This window comes from Panthera pardus, unplaced genomic scaffold, assembly GCF_024362965.1.
Source record: "Panthera pardus isolate Hobbes unplaced genomic scaffold, ASM2436296v1 HiC_scaffold_10, whole genome shotgun sequence".
Taxonomy (NCBI): Eukaryota; Metazoa; Chordata; class Mammalia; order Carnivora; family Felidae; genus Panthera; species Panthera pardus.
Genome location: NW_026526655.1, coordinates 83,206,431 through 83,233,361, shown reverse-complemented (window position 1 = coordinate 83,233,361; position 26,931 = coordinate 83,206,431). Strand labels below are relative to the sequence as shown.

Genomic DNA, 26,931 nt, shown 5'->3' with positions numbered 1-26,931 from the left:
GCACACTCTGGACTATTTTAAAGAGTTTTTTTAACCTTTACTAAGAATTGTTTTATGGCCTAACATGACATCTTTAAAACAATTTTGTCTGCATTTGAAAAAAAAAATGTGTATTCTGCTGCTGGGTGAAGTGTTCTATAAATGTCAATTATATCAGGTTGATTGATAGTGTTGTTCACGTTTTCAATATCTTTACTAATTTTCTGTCTATATATTCTGTCAGATATTGAGAGAAAGATTTGAAATCTCCAACTGTAATTGCAGATTTGCCTATTGTACTTTGTAGTTCTACCAGATTTTCTTCATGTATTTTGAAACTGTTATATACATAACCTATGAGGATTTTTATGTACTCTTGATAAATCGACCCACTTATCATTATTAAATGATCCCTCTTAGCCCTGGCAGTATTCTTTGCTCTGAAGCATACTTTGATATTAATATAGCTACTGCAGTTTTCTCTTTGCTGCTGTTAGCAGGGGTATATCAATTTTTTTAGACTAAGGCTCAATAACCTTTTTCTGTTGAGGATCAATAATAAATATTTGGAGCTATTACTGATGCTTTGGTTTCATTGGCTAAGTCCTCTGTATGGGAAATGCATTTGTTGAGGGGCACAGGTTGCATGTTCTACAAATAGGAGTGGCAATATTTCACCTCTGCTTTCACACTGTAGATAGGAATTTTTCCAGATCTCCTTTTACTTCCCATTTCACAATATATCTCATTATATCTCCTTTGTTTGCTACTGGAGTTCCTGCTTTCAGTGATCAGGCACCATCAAGGTGGTTAAACCCTCCACATGTCCATATAGCCCATGGGTTATTTACAATCCTTGCCAGTATAAAGACTAACACACTGTCATTCCTTTTCCCCTGCCTTCTGCTCCTCTCCAAAACTCTTAAAGTCTTGCAAAAATAGATATAGAAGGAAGATCAGAAATTCCCTTGCAAAAGCAGGTTGCCCAGTTTAAGAAAACATGCCAATCATCCCTTCTTGTGACCACTCAACATTTACAAGTAAATCTTTTTGAGCCCTTCTCACTTGGATTGGGAAAAGGATTTGAGAAGATACCCTTTCATTTCCACTCTGAGCAGGGAGGAAAAAAGTCTGATATTCCATTTCTAACTTAATGATCCAGGACTCAGATAACTTTTTTGGATACCTGCCCAAACACTCCCAATTATTGACATATAAGGAAGAGGTGACTAGCATAGCAGAGCCATTCAGCTGTTGCTAGATAAGTCCTGAGAAGGGTATGACCCAAGTTGTTTTTCAGCTCTATTCTTAATATGAAATAATTAAATCCCCCCTTTTTCCTTAGCTTTACATCCTAGTTACCAATTCTGAGAAAAAAGTCGCAACCAACACACTTGAAAAATAAAACAACAATAATTGCATACTATGCACCCTGCTCCTTTTTATTTTTAACATGCATTGGAGACTATTCCAGGCCCGCTTCCCTCTGCGTGTGTGTGTGTGTGTGTGTGTGTGTGTGTGTGTGTGTGTGTATCCCTGTTCAGTTACTTAAAGGTATAAAACAGTTACATCAAACTTAATGGCATAAAAAAGCAATAATTTTATTTTATCTCTTTCAGTTCTGGAAGTTGACAGAGATTAGTTCTTGGGTATTCTTATGTTGCTGTCAGATAGTAACCATGAGCCATAGTTCAAGGTACCATAGTTACCTTGAATGCTTCCTCCTCACATGTCTAGTGATTGATACTGATTGTTAGCTGAGATCTCAGCTGTGGTGGTCAGCTTAAACACCTACAACTGACTTCTTCTACAGGCCTTGGATCATCTCACAGTATGGCAACTGGATTACAAAAGCGAGTATCTTAAGAGAGACGTGGTACAAAGGAGTGACTTATGCTTGGAAATCATGCAGCTTTCTTCTGTCAGATTCTCTTTGTTAAAGGTGAGTCATCAAGGCTATACATACTTAAAGACAGGGGAATTAGATTACACCTTTTGATAGAAGAATTGTCAGTCCATTCTTTGAGCCCAAATTATTTCCTCTCTTTTCACATGAGAAATATACATGCTCACTTCTGCAGTACCTCCTAAAATCTCATTTATTATACCTTCAGTCTCAGGCTGAATTTCTATGATGCTATCATCTAAATGAGATCCAGTTAACCTTGGGTATGTTTTTCAGGAATAGCATCTTGAGTATACTGTAGATCTGAATACATGTGATTTAAAGAAATGAATGATCTACCTCTCACCCAAAATACAGTGATGTGAGAAACATAAGTTAGATATTCTCATATAGAGAGAGAAAGAAGGGAAAAGAAAAACGGAGATATACAACAGTAACTAGTCTGTTATAATTCTGAAATCCTTAAAAGCATATGTTACCATTTCTTTGATTAGGGAATAGTTCTGCTGTTTGACAATTCTCCATGGCTCTTGGTTTTTCCCTTTGAATTGTATTTCCTTTTGCCTAAAATGTAACCTGTGACTATAACTGAATGCTCTTCTCTGCTTGCTTCCTTCCCATAGAAGTTTGGGTACACCAAGAGTACTTTTCATTTCAAACCATTGCTTTCCCTTTTAGTCCAAGCTGGCAGTGTTTCTTAAAATTTTTATGGATTTTTCAAGCAATATTTTTAGGGTTCATGCTATTAAATAAAAGCTGTTCACATAAGAAGGTTTGAGGCAAAGTCTTCTCTACCTCCAACTCCCACTAAAGTTTCTGTGGGATAATGCCCTAAACATTATTAGAAGCCCTATTTTTTTTTTTAATTGAAGGAAAATGTGAAGTATGCTCTTATGTGCTCTTAGGTGGCTTTCTTGTCTGCTTGAAAAGGTATATGAGGCACCACTTTAAATCCTTCTGAAGTCTTACAAACTACTTTAAAGTCATTTTTAGACCATGTTTTCCTGGCAGTGCCCTGGATCTCATCTTTGCCTTAAAGCTATTTCTTAACTTGAGAATAGTTTACCATCTACAGGGACTGGAAATGAGAAACTGTTTTATTTTAAACCAAAGTCCTGGATTCTTTATACTTAATTACTTTTTAAAAGCTCTTATTTCTTTAGCTCTTTTCTCGTATTATGATAACCAGCTGAAGAAATCAGGTGGAATATTCAAAAGTATGCCTGGAAATTTCCTTAGGCAGATTATCCAGTTCATTAGGTATATTTATTTTCCAAATTTCAAAAGGCTGTTGGTAAATTTCACACAACTACATAACCAGGGTTTCTTTTCCTCCAATTTTTTTTAATGTTTATTTACTTTTGAGAGAGAGAGCAAGCACAAGCATGATTAGAGAAAGAGGGAGACCCAGAATCCGAAGCAGGCTCCAGGCCCTGAACTGTCAGCACAGAGCCCCACAGGGGGCTTGAACCCATGGACCATGAGATCATGGCCTGAGCCAAAGTCAGAAGCTTAACCAACTGAGCCACCCAGGTGCCCCTCCTCCAACTTCTGATAAGTGTTTACTCACTTTTATTGAAGTTCTCACTGACAAACTCATCAAGACATTATAACAGGCAACAAACATTTTTGCTAACAGATTGAGCCTCCTCCAGCCACTTCTCATGTCTTAGTTTCAAAGCGAAGACCCTACATTTTATGTTTAGCTATGGCATCTAATATTCTCTAGTTCTCTGTGTGGCATTAAAATATTTTCTGGTTATCCATGTATCATAACAAACCATCTTAGACTTAATACTAGTAAATGATTGCTTTTCTATGATGCTATCTCTGAGTTCTGAGGATTGAGGTCCTCCTAGGCGGTTCCGGCCTAGGACCTCAACTTGCAGTTATGTCTCAAAACACTTACATGACACCTCAGTGTATGGTGTCAGGGGTGCAAGAGCTAATGTCCCGAGACAGAGCCAGGTTAAAGTAGCGTTGCCTTTTAGGACCTGGTCTCAGAATTTGTGGAGCATCACTTCCACTGCATTCTACTTCAATTCGAAGAAAAGGAAATTAGACGCTATATCTTAATGGGAATGGTATTAAAGACTTTGCAGAAATGCTTTAAAACCTCCACAGTCCTCAGGGTGCCTGGGTGGCTCAGTCAGTTGAGTGTCCGACTTCAGCTCAAGTCATGATCCTGCGGTCTGTGAGTTCGAGTCCTGCGTCAAGCTCTGTGCTGACAGCTGGGAGCCTGGAGCCTGCTTTGGATTCTGTGTGTGTGTGTGTGTGTGTGTGTGTGTCTCTATGCACCGCCCCCCCACCCCCCGGCTCATGTTCTGTGTGTGTGTTTCTCTGTCAAAAATAAATAAACATTAACAAAATTTGAAAAAAAACCTCCACAGTCCTCTTTAATGGATATGTAGTTGTATCATATTCTTAATGTGACATTTAATTTTTTAAATTAATTTAATAAAACTGAAAAAGAGGATAAAGAACATTTTCTTTTAAATATCTTAGAATAATCTTTTCAGTAAAGTATCAGTAAAATACCAAGGGAATGTGTCTACATTTACACAACTGCAACAGAGCACTAATTAGGAGATAGGATGTCACTGACCTAAAAATGTGAAAACACAAGAAAATGTCATTTTATATCATTGTATGTGAAAAAGATCCAAACAGGGTGATGATATTTTATTAAATTTCAGAGACCAGGAAGAGGGTTGTCTCCTGTCTCTCTGCCATGCTTACTGTAGCAAGTTACGTATTATTCTTAAGAAATTTTTAGAAGAAATAAAATGTATGCTACATTTGCATGACTTGAGAGAGGAAACCAAGGTATGGGGATAATAGACCAATTTGGGCTCCAAAAAGCTGATTTATGTTAAAATAACTTTTCCATCATTTAAAGTGTTCCAAATTTAAAGAAAGCTATCAGGAGAGGTTCATTCATTAGGGAAACTTTATTTGTAATTGTGAGCTTCCATAATAAGGTTATATAAGGAAAAAGGGAAAAAAGGAATTAGCATTTGTATCATTTATTTTTTTTTAATTTTTTTTTAACGTTTATTCATTTTTGAGACAGAGAGAGACAGAGCATGAACGGGGGAGGGGCAGAGAAAGAGGAAGACACAGAACTGGAAGCAGGCTCCAGGCTCTGAGCCATCAGCCCAGAGCCCAACGCGGGTCTCGAACTCACGGTCCGAGAGATCGTGTCCTGAGCCGAAGTCGGACGCTCAACCGACTGAGCCACCCAGGCGCCCCTGTATCATTTATTTTTATTGAGGTATATTGATATACAATGTTTGATTAGTTTCAGGTTTACAACATAGTGATTCAACAATTTTATACATTATTCTATGCTTACCGTGATAAATGTAGTTACTCTCTGTCACCATACAAAGTTATTACAGTAGTATTGACTATATTCCCTATGCTGTACTTTTCATTCCTGGTGACTTATTTTATAACAGGAAGTCTGCACCTCTTCATCGTCTTTGCTTACTTGGCCCATCTCCCCAACTCCCTCCTCTCTAGAAACCACGCATTCTCTGTATTAATGGTATTGTTTCTGTTTTGTTGTTGTTTTTTTTTTTTTAAATTTGCTCATTTGTTTTTTAGATTTCAGATATAAATGAAATCATATGGTATTTGTCTTTCTCTGATTTCTTTCGCTTAGTCTAATACCCTCTATGTCCATCTATGTTATTGAAAATGGCAAGATATTCTTCTTTATAGCTGAGTAATACTGCATTATGTGTGTGTGGACCACATCTTTTCTTCTTTAAAATTTTTTTGAGTATACGATTTTTTGACACACAATGTTACATTATTTTTAGGTGTACAGCACAGTGATTCAATATCTCCATATATTATGTGAGACTCACCATAAGGGTAGCTGTCACTGTAAAACACTACTACAATACCATTGACTATGTTCCCTCTGCTGTACCTTTTATTCCTGTGACTTATTCATTCTGTAGTTAGAAGCCTGGATCTCCCACTACCCTTCCCGCATTTTGCATTTTGCCTATCCCCCATTCCCTTTTTCTCTGGCAATCATCAGTTTGTTCTCTGTATTTATAATTCTGATTCTTTTTGTTTGTTTATTCATTTGTTTTAAGATTGCACATATGAGGGAAATCACATGGTATTTGCCATTCTCCATCTGAAGTTCTTTCATTTAACATAATCCCCTCTAGGTCCATCCATGTTGTCACAAAAGGCAGGATCTCATCTTTATTTATGACTGTGTTAGATTCCATTGTATGTGTGTACCATATCTTCTTTATCCATTCATCTATCCATGGACACTTGGGTTACTTCCATAATTTGGCTATTGTTATAACCCTTCAATAAATATAGGGGTGCATCTATCTTTTCAAGTCAGTGTTTTTATTTTCTTTGGGTAAATATCAGGGGTGGAATAATTGGATCATATGCTATTTCTATTTTTACTTATTTAAGGAAACTCCAAGCTTTTTTCCACAGTGGTTGCAACAATTTATATTTCCACTGACAGTACAAAATTGTTCCCTTTTCTCCCCATCCACACTAACACTTGTTATTTCTTGTCTTTTGAATACTAGTCATTCTGACCACTGCAAGGTGATAACTCATTGCAGTTTTTATTTGCATTTCCTTGATTAGTGATGTTGAGCATCTTTTCATGTGTCTGTTGGCTATCTTTATAAACTCTTTGGAATAATGTCTATTCATGTTCTCCATGTTAAATTGGATTACTTGGGAGTTTTTTTTGTGTTCAGTTATAGAAGCTTTTTAAAAACATATTTTAGATATCAACCATTTATTGAATATCATTTGCAAATATCTTCTCCCATTCAGTAGGTTGCATTTTCATTTTGTTGATTGTTTCATTTGCTGTGCAAAAGCTTTTTGTTTTGGTGTAGCCCCGATAGTTTATTTTTGCTTTAGTTCCCTTGGCTGAAGAGACATATGTATAATAAATATGTTGCTAAGGCCAGTGTTCAAGTGATTACGGCCTATGTTTTCTTTTAGGAGTTGTATGGTTTCAAATCTCACACTTAAGTCTTTAATCCATTTGAGTTTACTTTTGTGTATGGTGTAAGAAAGTGGTCCAGTTTCATTCTTTTGCATGTAGCTGTCCAGTTTTCCCAGCACCATTTGTTGAAGAGACTGTTTTTCCCTAGTGTATATCCTTGCTTCCTTTTTGTAGTTTAATTGACCATGTAAGTAGGGCCTCATTCTGGTCTCTCTATCCTTTCCATTGATCTATGTGTCTATTTTTATACCAGCACCACACTATTTTGAAAACTATAGCTTTGTAGTGTATCTTGATATCATGGATTGTAATACTTCAAGCTTTGTTCTTCCTCAAGATTCCTTTGTCTATTGAGAGTCCTTTCTGATTCCATACACATTTTAGGATTATTTTTTCTAGTTCTATGAGAAATACTATAGGTAATTTGATAGAGATGACATTGAATCTCTATCTACTGAGATATCTTAATCTATCAATGTAGATTGCTTTGGGTAGTAGTGGACATTTTAATGATATTCTTCCTTTATCATAGCTAAAAAAAAAAAAAAAACAAGTGTAGAGAGGATGGGAAGCCATTGAATTTGGAAACTGAAGATTCACAGGGCATATCAGACTTATTTATTTCTGAGAGAGCAGAACCAAAAACTTTAGCCCTAGCCCTGTCCTACGTATGAAGCCATCCTTAATATAGAAATAACCAGCAATGGATTGTGGCCAGTGTATCTGCAACATTCCTGTCCCAGTGACAAAACAGTCACTATTTTGAGGTGGATATATCAGGTCATCTTATAGTTATGCCATTAAATTTTCACATCTTTCAATTATTCTTATCTCAATCTTAAGCTCTTTAAGCAATTTTCACATAGACTTAGTTCCCTTTATAGGTCTTGAACTTCACGGGAAGGAATGGACTACAGGGATTCCTCCCGCTTTAGTGACAGTTTTTCTTTATGAATCAATACATCAACATTGCTTATTTACAAAACACATGGGTTTTGGTTAATGAAACTATGGCTCAGAAAGAGAGATTCACTCATCCTATGTCAAAAACAATCTGGCTTCCAAGCCTCATACACCAAACTCTGCACTGTTGCGTATTGACTGGCTTGTTCCTGAGTGAATGCATAACCCAATGTCTTAAGATAAGAGTACTTAGATGCAAGCATGCATTGTTCTGAGTTGCACTTCTGTGATAGCCATCATTATCACCATTTGATTTTTGAGAAATGGAGGTTTGGAGAGAATAAATTGTTCCTTCTAAACTTTCTTTGTGGAGTTTTTTATCATGAATAGAGGTTTTAGTTTGTCAAATGCTTTTTCTGGATCTATTGAGATGATCATATGGGGTTTATCCTTTTTCTTCTTAATGTGACATAGTAGATTGATTTGTGAATATTGAATCACCCTTGCATCCTGGAATAAATTCCACTTGATAGTGGTGAAAAATTGCTTTTAATGTACTGTTAAAATCAGTTTTCTCATACTTTGTTGAGGATTTTGCATCTGTGTTAATCAGAGATATGGGTCTTCCATTTTCTCTGTAGTGTCTTTGTCTGGTTTGGGTATCTGGGTACTGCTGGCCTCACAGAATGAATTTGGAAGTTTTTCTTCCTCTTCTACTTTTTGGAATAGTTTGAGAACAATAGATAATAACTCTAAATGTTTGATAAAATTCACCTGTGAACCCATCTGGCCTGGACTTTTGTTCGTTGGGTGTTTTTGATTACTGATTTAATTTCACTATTAGTAGTCAGTCTATTCAAATTTTCTATTCCTAATTCAATTTAGGAAGATTGTATGTTTCTAGGAACTTATCCACTTATTCTAGGTTATTCAATTTATTGGCATATAAATTTTCATAGTAACTTCTGTGGTGCTGGTTGTTTCTCTTCCTTCACTTCTGATTTTATTCATTTTAGTCTTCTTTCATGATGAGTCTAAATTTCTTTTAAATTTTTTATCTTTTCAAAGAACCAGCTCAAGGTTGAATTGATCTTTTAGGTATGTATCTTTGTAGTCTCATATTTATTTTTGCTCTGATCTTTATTATTTCCTTCTACTAGTTTTGGGTTTTGCTCATGTTAATGTTGTTAAACAAAAGAAAATGGGGGGGGGGTGTTAGAATATTTGAGATTTTTTTTTCTTATTTTTGAGGTAGGCCTATAATGCTATAAACTTCCCTCTTAGAACTGCTTTTGCTGTCTAACAGACATTTTGGACTATTGTGATTTCATTTAAGTTTGTCTCCATGTTTTTTTTTAATTTCCTTTTATCATGGTAGACCCATTTACTGCTTAATAGTAAGTTATTTAGTCTCAATATAATGTTTTTGCTTCCATATTTCTTCCTGTGATTTCTAGTTTCATACTGTTCTCAGAAAAGTAGGATGATAGGCTTTTAATTTCTTATAGCTAGAATTGTGTCTTAATGTATGATGTATCCTGGATAATATCCATGGGCACTTGAAAAGAATGTATATTCTATATCTGATAGTATGTTCTATATGAATCTATTAGGGCCACCTGGTCCAATGTGTCATTCAAAGCCAGTTTTCTTGTTGATTTGATGCCTGGATGATCTATCCATGGAAGTAAGTAGGGTGTTACAACCCCCTACTATTACTATCAGTTTGTCAGTTTTTCTGTTATACTTGCTTTATACATTTAGGTCCTCCTATGTTGGGTACATAGATATTTACAACTGGTATAACCTCTAGTTGGACTGATCCTTGAAGGGCATTGTTGTTTCCTTCTTTGTATTTTGCTACCATTTTTGTTCTGGTCTATTTTGTCTGATATAAATATGGCTACCCTGGTTGGTTTTTCTGTTTGAGAGTAAAAGGAGGAAAAAACATACCATGCAGTCTGTATGTGTCTTTAGCTCTGAAGTGAGTCTCTTATAGTAGCATATAGATGGGTCTTTTAAAAATCCATTTAGTTAGCCGATGTCTTTTGATTGGAACATTTAGTCCATTTACATTTAAAGTAATTATTGAAATGTATGTACTTACTGCCATTTTGTTATTTGTTTTCCAGTTGTTTTTGTAGTTCTTTTCTTCTCTTCACTTTTTCCCTTTGCAGTTTGGTGGCTTTTAGTATTATGCTTTGATTCCTTTCTATTTATTTTTTGTGTATCAAAGTTTTTTAATCTGTGGTTACCACTGGGTTCACGTATAACATCCTCTTGTGTATAGCAGCCTACATTTAGCTGATAGTCACTTGTTTGAACATATTGTAAAAGCACTGAATTTTTACTGGGCAATATTTTATGTGTATGTCCTATTTTATATCTTTATATTTTATGTATTCCTTAATTATTGTAGATGCAGTTAACTTTACTACTTTTGTGTTTTAACCTCCATACTAGCTTTATATTTTATTTACACATAAAAACATAGTAAAAGTAGTAATTTTTTCTTTCATAATAATTTTCTTTTATTAGTTTTACTTGGTTGTAGCTAACCTTGGTTGTAGGTTTTTTCTTTCAGCACTTTACATCATGCTACTTCCTTTTAGCCTGTTACATTTCTGCTCGAATATCAGGTGATATACTATGGAGTTTCCCTTGTATGTAACTAGTTTTTCTCTTGGTGCTTTAAAAATTCTCTTTATTGGTACTTTGTGCAATTTTAATTTTTATGTGTATTGATGTGGATCTCCTTGGGTTCATCTTGTTTGGGACTCTCTGTGAATACTGGACATGGATGTCTATATCCTTCCCCACATTAGGGAAGTTTCCAGCTGTTATACCTTCAACTAAATTTTCTGCCTCCTCCTGTCTCTTCTCCTTTTGGGATCTCTATAATGTGAATGTTATTATGCTTGATGATATTGTAGTGGTCCCTGAATTTATTCTCATTTGTTATTTTTTTCTCTTTTTGCTGTTCATCTTGGTTACTTTCCATTCCCCAGATTAGTGATCCATCCTTCTGCATATTCTAATTGGCTATTGATTCCCTCTAGTGTATTTTTCATTTTATTTATTCTTCAATTCTTTGGTTCTTTTTTTTTTTTTTACACATTTTATATCTCTTTTTTGAAGTTCCTTCTGAGCTCACCCACTTTTCTCTCAAGTCTGCTGAGAATCTTTATGACCATTAGTTTGAACTCTATCAGATGTATTGCTTATGTCCTTTAAGCTCTTTTTTGAATGATTTTGTTTTATTTAGGTGATATTCCTATATCTTGTTTTTGTCTTTGCATGTATTCTATGTATCAGGTGGGTCAGTTACATCTCTTGATCTAGAAGGTAGTGGTCTTGTAGAAATTGTCCTCTGGTATAATCCCCTTTGGTCACCAGAACCAAGTGTATTTCCAGTAGGGGCTATCCATAAATGCCTTCTGTGGTTAAGCCACTATTGCTGGGGAATGCAGGTAGTTAAGGCTGGCCTTTAGCCTTGCTGGCTACAATGAGCCAGTGTGATAGCTGTGGGTGTAACAAGATGCAGAATTTGTGCAGCCAGCTGACAGTCCTTGCATAGGAACTGCAGGTGTGATGTGTGGGGTTATCTTTCTTGATTTGCATGATGAGAGTCACTTTGGAGGGGCACCTATGGGAGTGGGTAGGTTTGTGGAGGATATCTTCAGGAAGACGTTGAGGTGGGGCACTTGGTGCTAGCAAGACAGGTGGAGAGGGTTAGTGATAGCTCTGCAAGCACCTAACTATATAGGCTAGGGGAGGAGAGGAGAAATAGTACCTACCAGCACTTTTACTTCTGAAGAAATTTCCTGAAGGTCCCTGCCCCTCTAGCACACATGATAAAGTTAGTAATCATCTCCTTCATGTATAACCCAGGCACATTTCAAAGAGCTGCTTCTGTGCTGTCTCAGGCTGAATTATTTAGTGATGTGGCTCTTTAAGGGTGCAGTATCGGTTTCCTATAGTTTCTGGCTCTCCCAAAGTTAAGTTGCATTGATTTTTAAAGCCAGATATTATGGGGGCTCCTATTCCCTGTGGGCATTCCCAGGGCTGGGGGGCGTGCCGAGGGTGAGGTCTGATCCCCTTTCATCTGTGTGCTTGTGATGTGTCTCCTGTTTGTGGTTATTCATGCTGAGGATTTGTTTCCCAAGTGCATTTTCTTCCATCTTCCCTTATCAATGTGGCCTGTCACTAGCTGTGGAATACCTGTGGTACCAGTCTTTTAGTTGGAGTACACATTCCTTCACTGTGTCTATGGGATGAATAGGACTCAGCATCCTGATACTCCATCATCTTCCCTCTCCCATATCAGGCTCCTAACCCATGGTTCTGAGCCTTATATTTTGCTTAGTTTCTTCTTCAAACTTACTAAGGTTCAAAGCAAGAACTGGTTAGTTATATAGACTATAGAGCCAAACAGTGTGGGAAAAAGTAGGCAAAGGAGGTTAAGGGTATCTTAATTTAGAGAAGGGACATTTTGGAGGCAACCTATGTCATAGTGCAATAGTTAAGGGGATGCTTAAAGGCAGGAGCTTTGGAGCCAGAGACTGCGTTCAAATTCTTGATTTAACACATTACCTCTGTGAACATGGGGAAGTTACTTAACCTCTCTGATCTTGATTTTTCTAAATAAAGTTTGTAAAATACCTAGCAGATTGCAAGTATACAATTGTAGCTATTTTATTACCATTATTAATTCTCCTCCTTAAAGAGGCCCACGATATGCCTTATTTTTTAATATCTTATAAGAGATTGAGAAATTCCCAGGGTGGAATAAGATTAAAATTTCCCATGAAATTTAGGAAAAATGAAATACAATGATTTTATTCATTTAAAAGTCAGAAGGTCCACATACAAATGGATCAATCTTGGGTACATGTAACAGAGAAAAAATTTAATTGAAAAAAAATGGTCAGGTGCAATCCAAGCTTATCTGGTCCTTAAACTTAGGTTTAAGTATCATGTTGGAAAATTTCAGCCTTGCCATCCTCTCCATGGTATGTGTCTGTATGGGGTATTTTAAATGCAAGGAGCAGAAGAGTTTTTATACCAACTGCTGTTCTCCAAATAAAACTTCAGCCATCCGCATCATTGACACCAGCTGTTTCTGTTAAGAAAAAGAGTATAATTTTTTTTCATGAATTCATGAAAAAAAAAATCTGCTCAATCTAGTTGATCAATCATGGCCATCAGAATTAAAAAACAAAACAAAATGAATCACTCCCGTGGTTTGTAAAACTTGACCATCTACAAGAGACATTTGGGCACAGCCTGAGGAAGCCTGAAGGTATTTTGTAAAACTAGGTGAACCAAAATGTAATTCATCAAAACATATTTAAGAAGCACTATGATAGGCCCCGAGGGAAAACAAAAAGTGTGTACAAGCAGACTCCCTGTGTGACTAGTTTATAATTAATATTTACTTGTCTCTTTTGGTTGTTAGCAAATATGCCATGTTATTGTGGAAAACACTCAGCCTCCCCACAAAAGCCATTTTAACCAATTTCATATCTGAAATAGAAAATAGATCATCTAAAAGAAACTAATAATGACCTAGCAAAATGTTGCTATGTTGAAAGTCATTTCCATTTTGATCTGAGGATGGCTGAACCAGCTCTATGTATTAATGACTCTCTCTCATCTCCCATCCTGTCTTCCTCCACCATTCAACAGGAGCTGAACTACCCCTGCCCCAACACTGCAGGATCAAATTTCAGAGATTTGAGGGCTAAGAACGGAGCACCAAGTCCAGAGGAGAAAAAGCTAGGAACCTCTGGATCTTCCTGAAGCTATTGTGCTGTGTGCAGAATTGTGGCCTGCCACCAAGGTCATGTGGGGTAGGTCCCATTCCAATATGACTGCTATCCATAGAAAAAAATATTAAGACATATACACAGACCAAGGAATGACCATATGAAGATACAGTGAGAAGATAGCCATCTGAATGCCAAGGAAAGATGTCACCTCCAGAACTGGAAGAAAATACATTTGTTGTTTAAGCAACCCAGTCTGGGATATTTTGCTATGGCAGCTCTAGCAAATATACCTGGTTACCTGTCACCTCTATTCCTCTAAGGGTTTTAAAGACTAGCAAATTCCCACTGATTGTTTCATATATGATTTCTCCATTCCCTGGGCATGAATGCATCTAGACCTTTTCCTTATCACTGTACCCAGATGAAGCAAAGCTATTTTGTTTAATATCTAAGAGTTTTGAGGAGTAATGGGAAAAGCTTATATAATTTCCAAGATAATTCGGTAATTTTCCAAACTCCCACATGGCATCTGCTAATTAATAAGATACAAAATGTCAAAAGACTATATATTCACTAATGCTAATGCATCTGAATATTGGGTATCATGGTAATATCCACATATAAGTAGTATTACCCACTTTATAAGTTAGGTATACAAGTACAGTCAATTCTTATTTTCCAATTAATCTTCAGATTACTGTAGGCCATTTGGAAAATTCTTCTGAACCCTATAAAATAATGTTGGGGCTCACTTTACATATTCTAAACACAAGGTAGAGAACTGTAAAATCCTACCAGTTCAGGGCTACTGCCATATTTGTATCAAATGGTTGTTACTATAAATGATACCCTGATACAAGGAACACTAATACATTATGTAGTGATGGCCTTGCTGGCCTGTTTCTTGTCTCAAAGGGTCCAATACCTGCAGGTACATCCTGGCTCAGAAACATGTTTTGCTAGCTCTAATCTAAAAAAAAAAAACACCTGGATCCATATTATGATCAGGTTACCAGCCATTTATCTCATAGTGAGAACCCTTCTAGGGCTTTTGGTATCCTTTATCATAAACTAGCCTTGGATTCTGCTATCAGCTGAATGTTAATGTCCTCCAAAATTCCTATGTTAAAGGCTAATCCCCAAAGCGACAGTATTTGAAGGTGAAGCCTTTGGGATTTGGGAGGTCATTAGTGCATGAGGGCTATCATTAAAAAAGATCAATGCTGAGAGAGGGGCCCAAGATAGTGACATAGGAAGACCCTGAACTTACCACCTCTATGGACACACCAAATCTACCTATTTATACAAAAATTATTCTGGAATTAAAATTAAGGGCTGAAGAGATTCTGCAAATCAAAAGACCACCTAAAGAAGAGTAAGACAGATAGAGACAAGATAACAAAGGGATCCCTACACCTAGCACTGGTAACTGTAGTTGGTGGGGATAGTACAAGGGACTATGAGCAGATTTTTCCAGTGTCCCAGGACAGACAAAAGCCATGGTATTAAAGGGCAACTAGAATATAAAAGAACTAGCCCTAAGTCCTCCCAAATAGCTAAGGAGATGTTGGAACTCTCTCTGGGTCGGAGGGCCTGGTGGGCCCCACTGTTTATGTTCCCCCTCCGTCTTGATAGTACAGATAGAAGTAGGGTCCTCATACCATAGCTGGCCTGCTGCCTCAGCGAGCCCAAGCCTCTAGGCCACACCAATCTTGGATGTCCTGGAATATTAAACAAACAAGGTTTAAAACAGCAACTAGAACATAGAAATCCCAGCCTTAATTCTTTCAAATGGCTTGGAGACTGCTGAAACTTTCACTGGGTTGGAGTGACTACAGTTTATATCTCCCTTCCACTTTGATACCAGGGTCAAGAGCAGTATCTGGCTTACCCTAGAGCTGGCCTACCAAAAAATTACTAGCCTACAATAGCCCCAGCCATCCCTCCAAGGCTGCCACAGGGTGGCACACACCTGGACACCTTTGGGCAGTCCTCACTGCGGCTCCAGATATCTTGCTAAGGTAATACAAATCTAAAGTACTCCAGAATGCTCCAGGCCCATACCCTTTGGTTCCAGACAACTTTCCAGGGAACCCTCAGTATACAGCACCCCAGGAAAATTTCAGCTCCAGATTATGTACCAGGCTGGCCTGCACCCAGCATGGCTCCAGCCACTCCATAGGACATCCCCTGAGCAAAGTGCCCTCGAAAACCTCCAACCCATGCCTGTCTTGGCTCCAACTGTCCCACAGGAGCACCCCCTGCAAAGAGTGTTCCGGAACCATCCAACTTATACCTACACAAGCATCAGCAGTTCTGTTAGGGCACCCTCTGGGTGGAGAGTCCCTGGATTCCCCCTTGTACCTAGTTTAGTTTCAGCTGTCCTCCCAGGGCTCCCTTTATACAGAGAGTAGCAGGACTACCCCAGCCACTGTCCACTAAAGTTTCAGTTGTCATGTCAAGAAGCCTTCTGTGCCAAGAGCCCTGGGACTTCCTTGGGCTATGCTCACTTCATCTCTATCCATCTAACAGTGGTGGCCCCAGTTGTAATTCCCTTGGACCTCAAGCCCATGACAGGCAGAGCTCCAGTCAGCCAAAGTCACGAGGCACATACAGTCTACACAAGGGAAGACCATGAACAAGATCATTACTTCACAGTATTGAGAATTTAAGAGAAGTAGCTGTTGCACTTAATTCATAGAAACAAAAGAAGAAAGTTAAAGAAAATGAGAGGAACACACTCCAAAAGAATGAACAAGACAAACCTCAGAAAAAGAAGAAAATGAAATGGATATAATCTACATGATAACATGTTAAAATTAATGGTAATAAAGATATTCCCCAGAATGTAGAGTAGATGAACTCAGAACTTCAATAATAATACAGAAAATATAAAAAGAACCAGAGTTGAAAATTGCAGACACTGAAATAAAAAAATGTATATATACCAGAAGGAATAAATAGTGAATTTGAGTATGCAGAAGAATGGATAAGTGATCTGGAAGAAAGTAATGGGAAACGCCCAAGCTGAACAACAAAAAGGAAAAAAAAAAAGGATTTTAAAAATGAGGATATATTAAGGGATCTTTTGCACTACCTCAAGTAAAGAGGCAGAAAACTTACTTGAAGAAATAATTTTTAAAACTTTCCTAACCTGGTGAAGGAAATGGACATCCAGGTTCAGGAAGCACAAGGAATCCCAAACAAGAGGAACCCAAGGAGCACCATACCAAGATACTTAATAATTAAAATCACAAAGCTTGGGGCATCTGGGTGGCTCAGTGAACCATCTGACTGGATTTCAGCTCAGGTCATGATCTCACAGTTTGTGAGAGCCTCCCATGTCAGGCTCTAACCTGATAGTGCAGAGCCTGCTTGGTATTCTCTCTCTCTCTCTCTCTCTCAAAAAAAAAATTTTTTTTGATTTTTTAAATTAAAATTTTTTAATTAAAAAATATTCATTTTTGAGAGACAGACCATGAGTGGGGGAGGGCAGAGAGAGAGGGAGACACAAAATCTGAAGCAGGCTCCAGGCTCTGAGTTGTCAGCACAGAGCCTGAGGCGGGGCTCAAACCCACAAATGGTGAGATCATGACCTGAGCCGAAGTTGGATGCTTAACTGACTGAGCCACGCAGGCATCCCAAATTATTAAAAAAAATTTTTTTCTTAATATTTATTTTTGAGAGAGACAACATGAGCAGTGGAGGGGCAGAGAGGGAGACAGAATCTGAAGCAGGCTCTAGGCTTTGAGCCGTCAGCACAGAGCCCGACGCAGAGCTCAAACTCCAGAAATGCCAAGATCATACATAGCCTGAGCCAAAGTTGGTCATTTAACTGATTAAGCCACCCAAGTGTCCCTAAATAAACTTTTAATAAAAAAAAAAAAAATAACAAAGATTAAAGATAAGGACTCTTAAAAGCACAGGAGAGAAATAACGAGTTATGAACAAGGGAAACCCCTTAAGGTTATCAGCTGATTTGGACTCTTAAAAGCACAGGAGAGAAATAACGAGTTATGAACAAGGGAAACCCCTTAAGGTTATCAGCTGATTTTGAGCAGAAACTTTGCAGAGTAGAAGGGAGTGACATGATATATTTAAAGTGCTGAAAGGAAAAGAACCTACAACCAAGATTACTCTACCAGGCAAGGTTATCACTTCAAATTGAAGGAGAGATAGAGTTCTCCAGACTACACTTGATCTTCACCAAAAGACTGAGAAGCAATAGAGGTCCCAGACTAACAAAAGTAACAGAGTTCATCAGCAACGTAAAGGTAGTAGATCAATACTTTAAAAACTAGTAAGAAGGTTAAAAGACAAAAGTAATAAAAGCAATTGTATCTAAAATGTTAAGATAACATATAAAAGAAAATATGTAAAATATAACATAAAATACATAAAATGTGGACAAGGGAATAAAAATGAAGTACCTTTAGCGTGTGTTCAAACTTAAAGGACCAAAAACCTAATAAAGAATACTATATTCCTAGAATGTTATATACGTATCTCATGGTAAATGCAAACCAAAACTATACTAGATACACAAAAAATAGAAAGGAAGCTAAGTGTAACACTGAAGAAAGTTAATCACAAGGAAAGAGAGCAAGAGAAAAAGGAAGAAGAAATACAAAAAAACAACCAAAGAACAATTTTTAAAATAGCATATACATATATATGTATATATTTATATAATCAAAATATATATGTGTATATATATATAATCAAACTCAAAAGAAATAGGGTGACAGAATGGATATTTTTTAAAAAAGAACAAGACCCAGGCATATGCTCACTACAGACCTAAAGATACATACAGACTGAAGGGATGGAGAAAGATATTCCATACAAATGGAAACAAAAAAAGCAGGATAGCAATACTTCTATCAGACAAAAGACTTTACAACAATGATAAAGGGATGAAATCAACAAGGGGTTTTACAATTGTAAATATCTAGCCAACACTAGAGCACCCAAATATGTAAAGCAACTATTAACAGCATATAATACAATAATATTGACAGTAATACAATAATAAGGGACTTTAACGTCTTACTGATATCAATGGATAGATCATCCAGGCAGAATATCAATAAGGAAACAGAGGCTTTCAATGACACATTAGACCAGATAGTCTTAATAGATACATGTAGAACATTCCATCTAAAAATTATAGAAAACACATTCTCTTTAAGAGCACATGAAACATTCTCTAGAATAGATAGATGACTTGTTAAGCCACAAAACCAATCAATAAATTTAAGAGAAGTGATATCAAATCAAGCTTTTTTTTTTTTCCAACCACAAGGGTATGAAACTAGGAATTGTTCACAGGAAAAACTGGAAAAAAGAAACATATGGGGATTAAACAACATGCAGCCGAACAACTGAAAGTCAATGAAGAAATAAAAAAATGCATAGAATCATATGAAAATTAAAACATGACCATCCAAATCTTTGGGATGCACCTAAAAGAGTTCTAAAAGGGAAATATTGCATACGGAAATATAAGCTTATTTCAAGAAACAAAAAACTCAAACAATGTAACCTTATAACTAAAAGAACAAAAAAAAAGGACAAAGCCCAAAGTTAATTGAAGAAAATAATAAAGATCAGATCAGAAATAAATGAAATTGAGAACAAAAACCAAATTGACAAACAAACAAACAAAATAGAAAAGAATAACAAAACCAAAAGCCTGGTTCTTTTAAAAGGTAAATGATACTGATAAACCTTTAACTGACTCATCAAGAAAAAAGAGAGGGGCATCTGGTGGCTCAGTGGGTTAAGCGTCCAACTTAGGCTCAGGTCATGATCTCATGGGTTTGAGCCCTGCATCAAGCTCTGTGCTGATAGCTCAGAGCCTGGAGCATGCTTCAGATTCATTCTCTCTCTCTATGTTATGTCTTTCTCTCTCAAAAATAAATAAACATTTAAAAAAGAGAGAAGACCCAAATAAATAAAATCTGAAATGAAATAGAAGCAACTGACACCACTGAAATACAAAGGATTTTAAGAGACTACTATCAAAAATTATGTGCCAAATTTGGAAATTTTAGATGAAATGGATAATTTTCTAGAAAACATTGTTTTCCAAAATAACTGAAAAGATTAAATAGAAATGAAATTAAGTTGGTAAAAAACTCCCAAAAAACAAAAGTCCACAACCAAATAGATTCACAAGTGAATTTTACTAAATGTTTAAGAAGATTTAACATTTATTCTTTTCAGAATATTAAAAAAAAAGATAAAGAGAAGCTTCCAAACACTTTCTATGAAACCAGAATTACCCTGATAACAAAACCAGACATAGACACCACAAAAAAAACTATAGGCCGATATCCCTGACCAACAAGGATGCAAAAATCCCCAACAAAATATTAGCAAACTGAATTTAACAATACATTGTAAGGATCATTTAACATGATCAAGTGGGATTTATTCTGGGTATACAAGGACGGCTCAATATTCATAAATCAGTCAACATTACACACTACATTAACAGAAGGATGAAAATTGTATTTCAATAGATGCAGAAAAAAACATTTAATGAAATACAACATCCATTCGTGAGGAAAACTCTTAATAATGTGGGTTTAGAGGAAATATACCTCAACATAATAAAGGCTATGACAAACCCACAGCTAATATCATAATGTTGAGAAACCAAAAGCTTTTTTCATAAGATCATGAAGAAGACAAAGATGTCCACTCTTGCCACTTTTATTCAACACAGTACTGGAAGTCCTAGTCACAGCAGTCAGAAAAGGAAAAGAAATAAAGGACAACCAAACTGGGAGGGGAAAAGTAGAATTTTTGCTATTTGCACTTGATGTGATACTATACATAGAAATTCCTAAAGACTTTACCAAAAAACTATTAGAAATAATAAATAAATTCAGTAAAGTTGTAGGATAATAAATTAATATACAGAAATCTGTTGCATTTCTCTATAATAATAACAAAATACCAGAAAGAGATATTAAGAAAATAATTCCATTCACCTAGAAATAAATTTAACCAAGGAGGTAAAAGACCTGTACTCTGAATACTGTAAGACGCTGACAAAAAAAAAATTTGAAGATGACACAAAAACATACATCACGCTCATGAATTGGAAGAATGACTATTGTTTAAATGTTTGTTTCTCCCAAAGCAATCTGGGATTTAATGCAATCCCTATCAAAATACCAATAGTATTTTTCACAGAACTAGAATAATCCTAAAATTTGTTTGGCACTACAAAAGACCACGAATAGCAAAATCAGTTTTGAAAAAGAGGAACAAAACTTGAGTTACCACAATTCTAGATTGCAAGATACACTAGAAAGCTATAGTAATCTAAACTGTATGGTAGTGGCAAAAACATAGGCACATAGATCAATAGAACAAAATAGAGAATGCAGAAATAAACCCACAGTTATGTGGTCAACTAATCTATGAGGAAGGAGGTAAGAAAATATTGGGGAAAAGGCAGCCTTCTTCAAAAAAGGATGTTGGGAAAACTGGACAGCTACATGCAAAAGAATATAACTGGACTACTTTCTTACACCACACACAAAAATAAACTCAAAATGGACTAAAGACCTAAATGTGAGACCTGAAGCCATAAAACTCCTAGAAGAAGACATAGGTAGTAATTTCTTTGATATTGGCTATGGAAACATTTTTCTAGACCTGTCTCTCAAGGCAAGAGAAACAGAAGCAAAATTAAATGATAGGGATTACACAAAAATAAAAAGCTTTTGCACAGTGAAGGAAACCATCAACAAATCAAAAGGCAACCTACTGAAAGCAAAAAGATATTTACAAATGATATATCTGATAAGGGGTTAAATATCCAAAATATATAAAGAACTTATACAACTTATTTAACACCAAAAAAACAATCTGTTACAAAATGGGCAGAGGACCTGAATAGACATTTTTCCCAAGACTTACAGGTGGCCAACAAACATAAAAATATGTTCAACATCACTAGTAATCAGGGAAATGCAAGTCAGAACTACAATGAGATTTACCTCACACATGTCAGAATGGTTAGTATCAAAAAGAGAAGAAATAACTGCTGGCGAAGATGTGAAAATAAAGGAACCCTTGTGCACTGTTGATGGGAATGTAAATTGGTGCAACTGCTGTGGAAAACAGAATTTCATAAAAAAATAAATAAAAATAGAAATACCATATGATCCAATAAGTTCAGTACTGGGTATTTACTCAAAGAAAACAAAAACTAATTCAAAAAGATATATGTGGGGCACCTGGATGGCTCAGTTGGTTAAGCTTCTGACTTCAGCTCAGGTAATGATCTTGTGGTTCATGGGTTCAAGCCCCATATTGGGCTCTGTGCTGACGGCTCAGAGCCTGGAACCTGCTTTGGATTCTGTCACTGTCTCTGTCTCTCTCAAAAGTAAATAAACATTAAAAAAAAGATATATGCACCACTATGTTTATTGAAGCATTATCTACATTAACCAAAATATGGAAGCAACCTAGGTATCTACTGATATATAAGTGGATAAAGAAGATGTGGACTATATATAAAATGTATTATTATTTAGCTATAAAAGAGAATGAAATCTTGCCATTTGTGACAACATGGATGGACCTGGAAGACATTAAGGTAAGTGAAATAACTTGCGGTGAAAACAGTGTAATGTATACAGTTATGGAATCACTATATTATACCTCTGAAACAAAGGTAACATATATATCTATACTTAAAAAAATAAATAGGTCAGAGAAAAACAAATACCATGATTGCACTTACATGTGGAGTCTAAAAAACAAAATAAACAAAAAGTAGAAACAAACTCAAATACAGACAACTGGTAGTTGCTATAGGAAGGTAGTGGGAGGGATGGTTAAAAAGCAGTAAAAGAGTAGTAGATAGAGGCTTCCAGTTAGGGAATGAATAAGTCATGGGGGTAAAAAGTTCAGCATGGGGAATATAGTCAATGGTATTGTAATACTGTTGTGTGTTGACAGAAGGTTGGTACACATTTGGTAAGCATAGCATAACCTGCAGAGTTGTCAAATCACTATTTTATATTTTGTATACCTGAAACTAATATAAAATTGTCTGTCAACTATGCTTAAAAAGTAAAATAAAAGAGATTATTTTCCTCATAAAAAGAGACCCAGAGAGCTCCTTCAACCCCTATGAGGATATAATGAAAAGATGACAGTCTGTGAACCAGTAAGCACCCTATTCCCAGACACCTAATCTGTAGAGACTTGATCTCAGATTTCCTCACCTTTGTAACTGTGAGAACTAAATTTCTATCATTTATAAACCACCCAGTTTACAGTATGCTGTTATAGCAGCCCACATAGACTAAGACAGACTGGGTGACTTTGGCCCACCCGTATAGGTTTCCTTAATTTCTAATCTCAAGGATAAGAGCCAGGATATTACATTCTTTCTTACTAGACTATATCCTGGCTTCTGGTCATCTTTCTCTCAAAAGATAACTCTGAAAACAAATAGGTGCCAAAAACTGCTTCTATTGCAAGATTCCTCCAGAACAATAGGGCTTTCTTGCTTTACAACTGCTTAACTAAAAAGAATCACTGAAGTAAATCTTCCCATAATGAGAACTCTCCTCTGAGATGATTTGCAATTCCCACCTCTGAACATAGAAGCTATTAACCTGTCACATATTGCTTTACCTACTGTAAACATACACTGAAAATAATAGTTTTATATCATATGACATATAAATATACATACTATGCATTCTGAGATGTAATAGTTACTAAGTTTTCACACACTACTTAGTGCACATGTGCTATCTCTTGGTTGGCAACCATGGACTTCAATCCTGTAGGTTAAAGAAAGGAAATAAATGATAAACATTTGAGCTGGTACTTCAGAGGTAAGCTCAGTCTCAGTCTTCTGCATATTTGACTAAAATAACAGGATGAGAAGTGTTAGTACAAAGAAGAATTGTGAAAATTTATGGAACTGATGGGGCCAGCTACCAGCAATGTAGAGCAGGGGACTGGTAGTATTGTTAAGGGGGTTGGGGGGGAAGGAATATTCACTTACCATTCAGTATCTCTGCCATCCTGAACCCTCTGTCTAGAGAGAACAGTAGGGTCTACCAAAAGGAGGGGAAAGGGCGGTAGAATACGAAGAAAATCCTAACAGAGTCCACCAGTGTGGCAGCTGTTCTATCTAGAATAACAAAAATGCATAGAAAACAGAATTAAGTGATATTTTTAGTTATCAAAAGTTTAACAGAGAATGGAGAAATGTATTGATTCTTCTCTCTCCCATAATTTTTGTTTCCCTCAGGTATTTCTTCTCCTTGCAAGTTTCCCAGTATTTACAGAATAAGGTGGCATTTTATCTGAAAGCATTTGGTGAATGTTCTTTGAGTCTAGAAGGCTGCAATTTAACAAATGGCTTCCTCACACAAACTATAAGCATGATACAGAATGATTGACAACTATGCCAGCATTTGAAAAGCAGTAAGAGCTTTAAAGCATATAGTAGTTGAGACCAGGATGGAGTTTATCTTCAACCTTGAAGATTGTGGTTTATGTTGGCAATATAAAATATCTGTCACTTTAATACATCTCTTACAAAGATTTTTAAACATGTCATTAAACAAATATACCAGAAAGATGGGCCCAGAGAAAACCAGTTTTGAGAGAACAGCAATAGAATGAAAATACATTATCACCAGATAATAGTCTCCTACTGTTTGATAAAGGACTCAACTTCTAAAGACAAAACAAACACAGAGGCATAGGAAAGATGTTTGTTTTTAGAAGTAGAAGACATTGATCTTATAACACATTTCTATTACAATGGTTTTATTTCTGTCACAAAACAGGCTAAAGTTACAATTATTCTAAATTCAGAAGTGTTCAGAGAAAGACAGTCAGTGTATCTTAGCATAGTTATCACCTGTGTGCAGACATAGAGAAGTCCTCCCTCCTGCCACCCATTATCCCTTCCCAGAACAAACCCAAACATGATCTGCACCTTAGAGACTAAAACAATAGGAACCTACAGGAGATGGAGGGGCGGGGGTGGTGTGGAATAATGTTCAGAAGTGGTAGTCTTTATTACAGCATTTTGAAAACTCACATTCAAAGCTGAACCTTGCACCTACCTCTTCCACAGAGCTCGAGACTTGCTTGGAAGGGCATTAAAAGTGACTTAAAGCCATCTTCCATTCTATTGCTTTAATATTTAAGTATATTTACAGTATTGAAGAGACCTGGCCTGTTTTGTTAGGGATAGGATAAAAGTAATGTATGAATAACACCTTGGACACTGAAGTTACTTTCTTGCTGTTGTTTTGGAATAACGCTCTTCTCCTCTCTCATTCCTATATTTTACCCAGTGTCATGATGGAAATGAAACTCCTGTCTTGCAGTCAAACCTCAATGAGGTTTGCTTCCTGCACTGGCTGCACCTACACGTCTTCCTAATTTGTATAATCAGAGCCCACCTGAAGAATGGATCAGTAGCATCGTGGAAGAGCTGAGAGAATTTACCTGCTTAAATCATATCCTCAGTCTAAAACTCCCACACCTGTCGTGTTTTTGCACTTTCTTCATTCATGCCTCCTCTGTGATCAGCACTGGGCTTCCCAAATCATCCAATCTTCCAGCAGGTATCAGGTGGTATATCTATTTTTAGCATTATCATGGGCTAAGTGTTGTAAAGAAAACAATGATACAAAGATGAATGGATCAGAGATTCAGACATAAGAAGCTCCCTATTAAGGTGGGGGGACAGATAAACAGACAAATTAAAAACTGTGACAAATGCTAACACCTCTCTCCTAGAGAGTACTGAATTAAATTGAAAAAAAGTCCCTCAAACTGGCAATTAGATCTTAATCATGGCACCTTAAAGAGAGCAGTTTCAGGAAAGAAGGTGAAAGCCACGTTATTTTGGAGTTGTACTGAGTGGGTGGTTATAGAATGACCACAATGAACTGTTCTATAGTAAATTTTGCATAAAAATGTATCACCACAAGATGGTAGCTAATGGGAACTCAGATGTCAGGAGAGCATTTGTTTATCTGCTTTAAAGATGAGAGATTTGTGGTATGAACTTGCTATTGTGAAGGAACTTCATGCCTCAAATCTCAGAAGTTTGTGTGTTTTTTTGTTGTTGTTGAATTTTGCTTTTTTTTTCAAGTTTTTAAGTCAACTTTTAAAATGCAAATACTACTGAGAAGAGTAGGCTCTTAGTAAAATCTGTCAGTTGTCAGTTAACACCTTAGCAGGGCACAGGATGCTAGGGGGTGCCAAGAGCAGACAGGAGAAATGCTGCTCCTGACGAGGTGGGAGAGCACCCAATATCCGTTTCTTCACAGTTGCGCCTGGGAGTCAGCCAGAGAATCCCAGCTGGTCCTGGTTTGACAAACAATCCTCATTCTCATTCAATTGCCCAGAATATAGGAACACAAACAGGACTCAAATAAATGCTTTTGCAAATTGTTCTCCCTTGCTGGGATTAGTTTTTAAATCGATGAAGATATAGATTATAGAAGCAAACCAGGGATTACAGAAGAATAATTTTGATTACTACAAATAATACTAAAATGGTGCATGTTTGTGAACAGCTAAAAAATATAAAAGTTAGAATAAAAATGAAATCTGTCTTCATCTCCTCCCTATTTAATTACCCCCCAATGGTAATCATAGTTACCAGCTTGGTGAAGGACTTTCTACACTTATACTGTGCATTTATATACACACATGTACACATTATATATATGTCATCTGGCCCTCTTGCCAAGCTGTTTTCCATGGTCTGATTTATACTTGTCAGTAGGAATGTGACTGGGAAGTTCTCACCTATCCTTGATAATAATAATAACTGTTAATATTTACTAAGTGCTCTCTAGATTCAAGATATGATACTAAGCACTTTATTTTTTAATCTTACAAGTACTAATTACCTGAATGTATTCCCATAAATAGCCAGAAAACCCTCCACAAAGCCAAAGTCCCCATAGTTACTCTTCCTAACCCTACACACTTCTTCTGACATAACCACTGTTGCCAGTTAGGTAGGTATCCTACACATTTAAAAAATTTATATACATACCTATATGTATATTCAGAAATATAATTTGTTTTTGTAATTATCATCATTCTATAAATATTATGCACAACTCACATCTTTTATTTTGGTCATACAGAGCTTTCCATTTCAAGCCATGTAAATACAGCCCATTCTTTTTAACATTTGCCTAGAAGGTATGCTAATCCATTCTGTGGTTTCATCACAGATGAGCCAGTCATTCTACTGGCTGACACTGAAGTTGATCTGACTTTTTCATTATAAGAATGAATGGCCTAATAAAAAAGCTCATACAGGCCTTTTGGAC

General features: G+C 36.4%; 2 long non-coding RNA genes across 2 annotated transcripts; one reads left to right on the top strand and one right to left on the bottom strand.

Moving 5' to 3' along the window:
* The first annotated feature begins 1,798 nt into the window (after nt 1–1,798).
* LOC109270714 (uncharacterized) lies at nt 1,799–26,176 on the top strand. Its single transcript, XR_002081660.2, has 2 exons — nt 1,799–1,921; nt 24,928–26,176. It is a non-coding gene; the product is annotated as an uncharacterized LOC109270714 (long non-coding RNA).
* LOC109270711 (uncharacterized) lies at nt 12,688–15,358 on the bottom strand. The gene is made up of 2 exons (XR_002081658.2): nt 15,232–15,358; nt 12,688–12,921 (listed from the first exon to the last, which is right to left on the bottom strand). It is a non-coding gene; the product is annotated as an uncharacterized LOC109270711 (long non-coding RNA).
* Nucleotides 26,177–26,931: the final 755 nt, after the last annotated feature.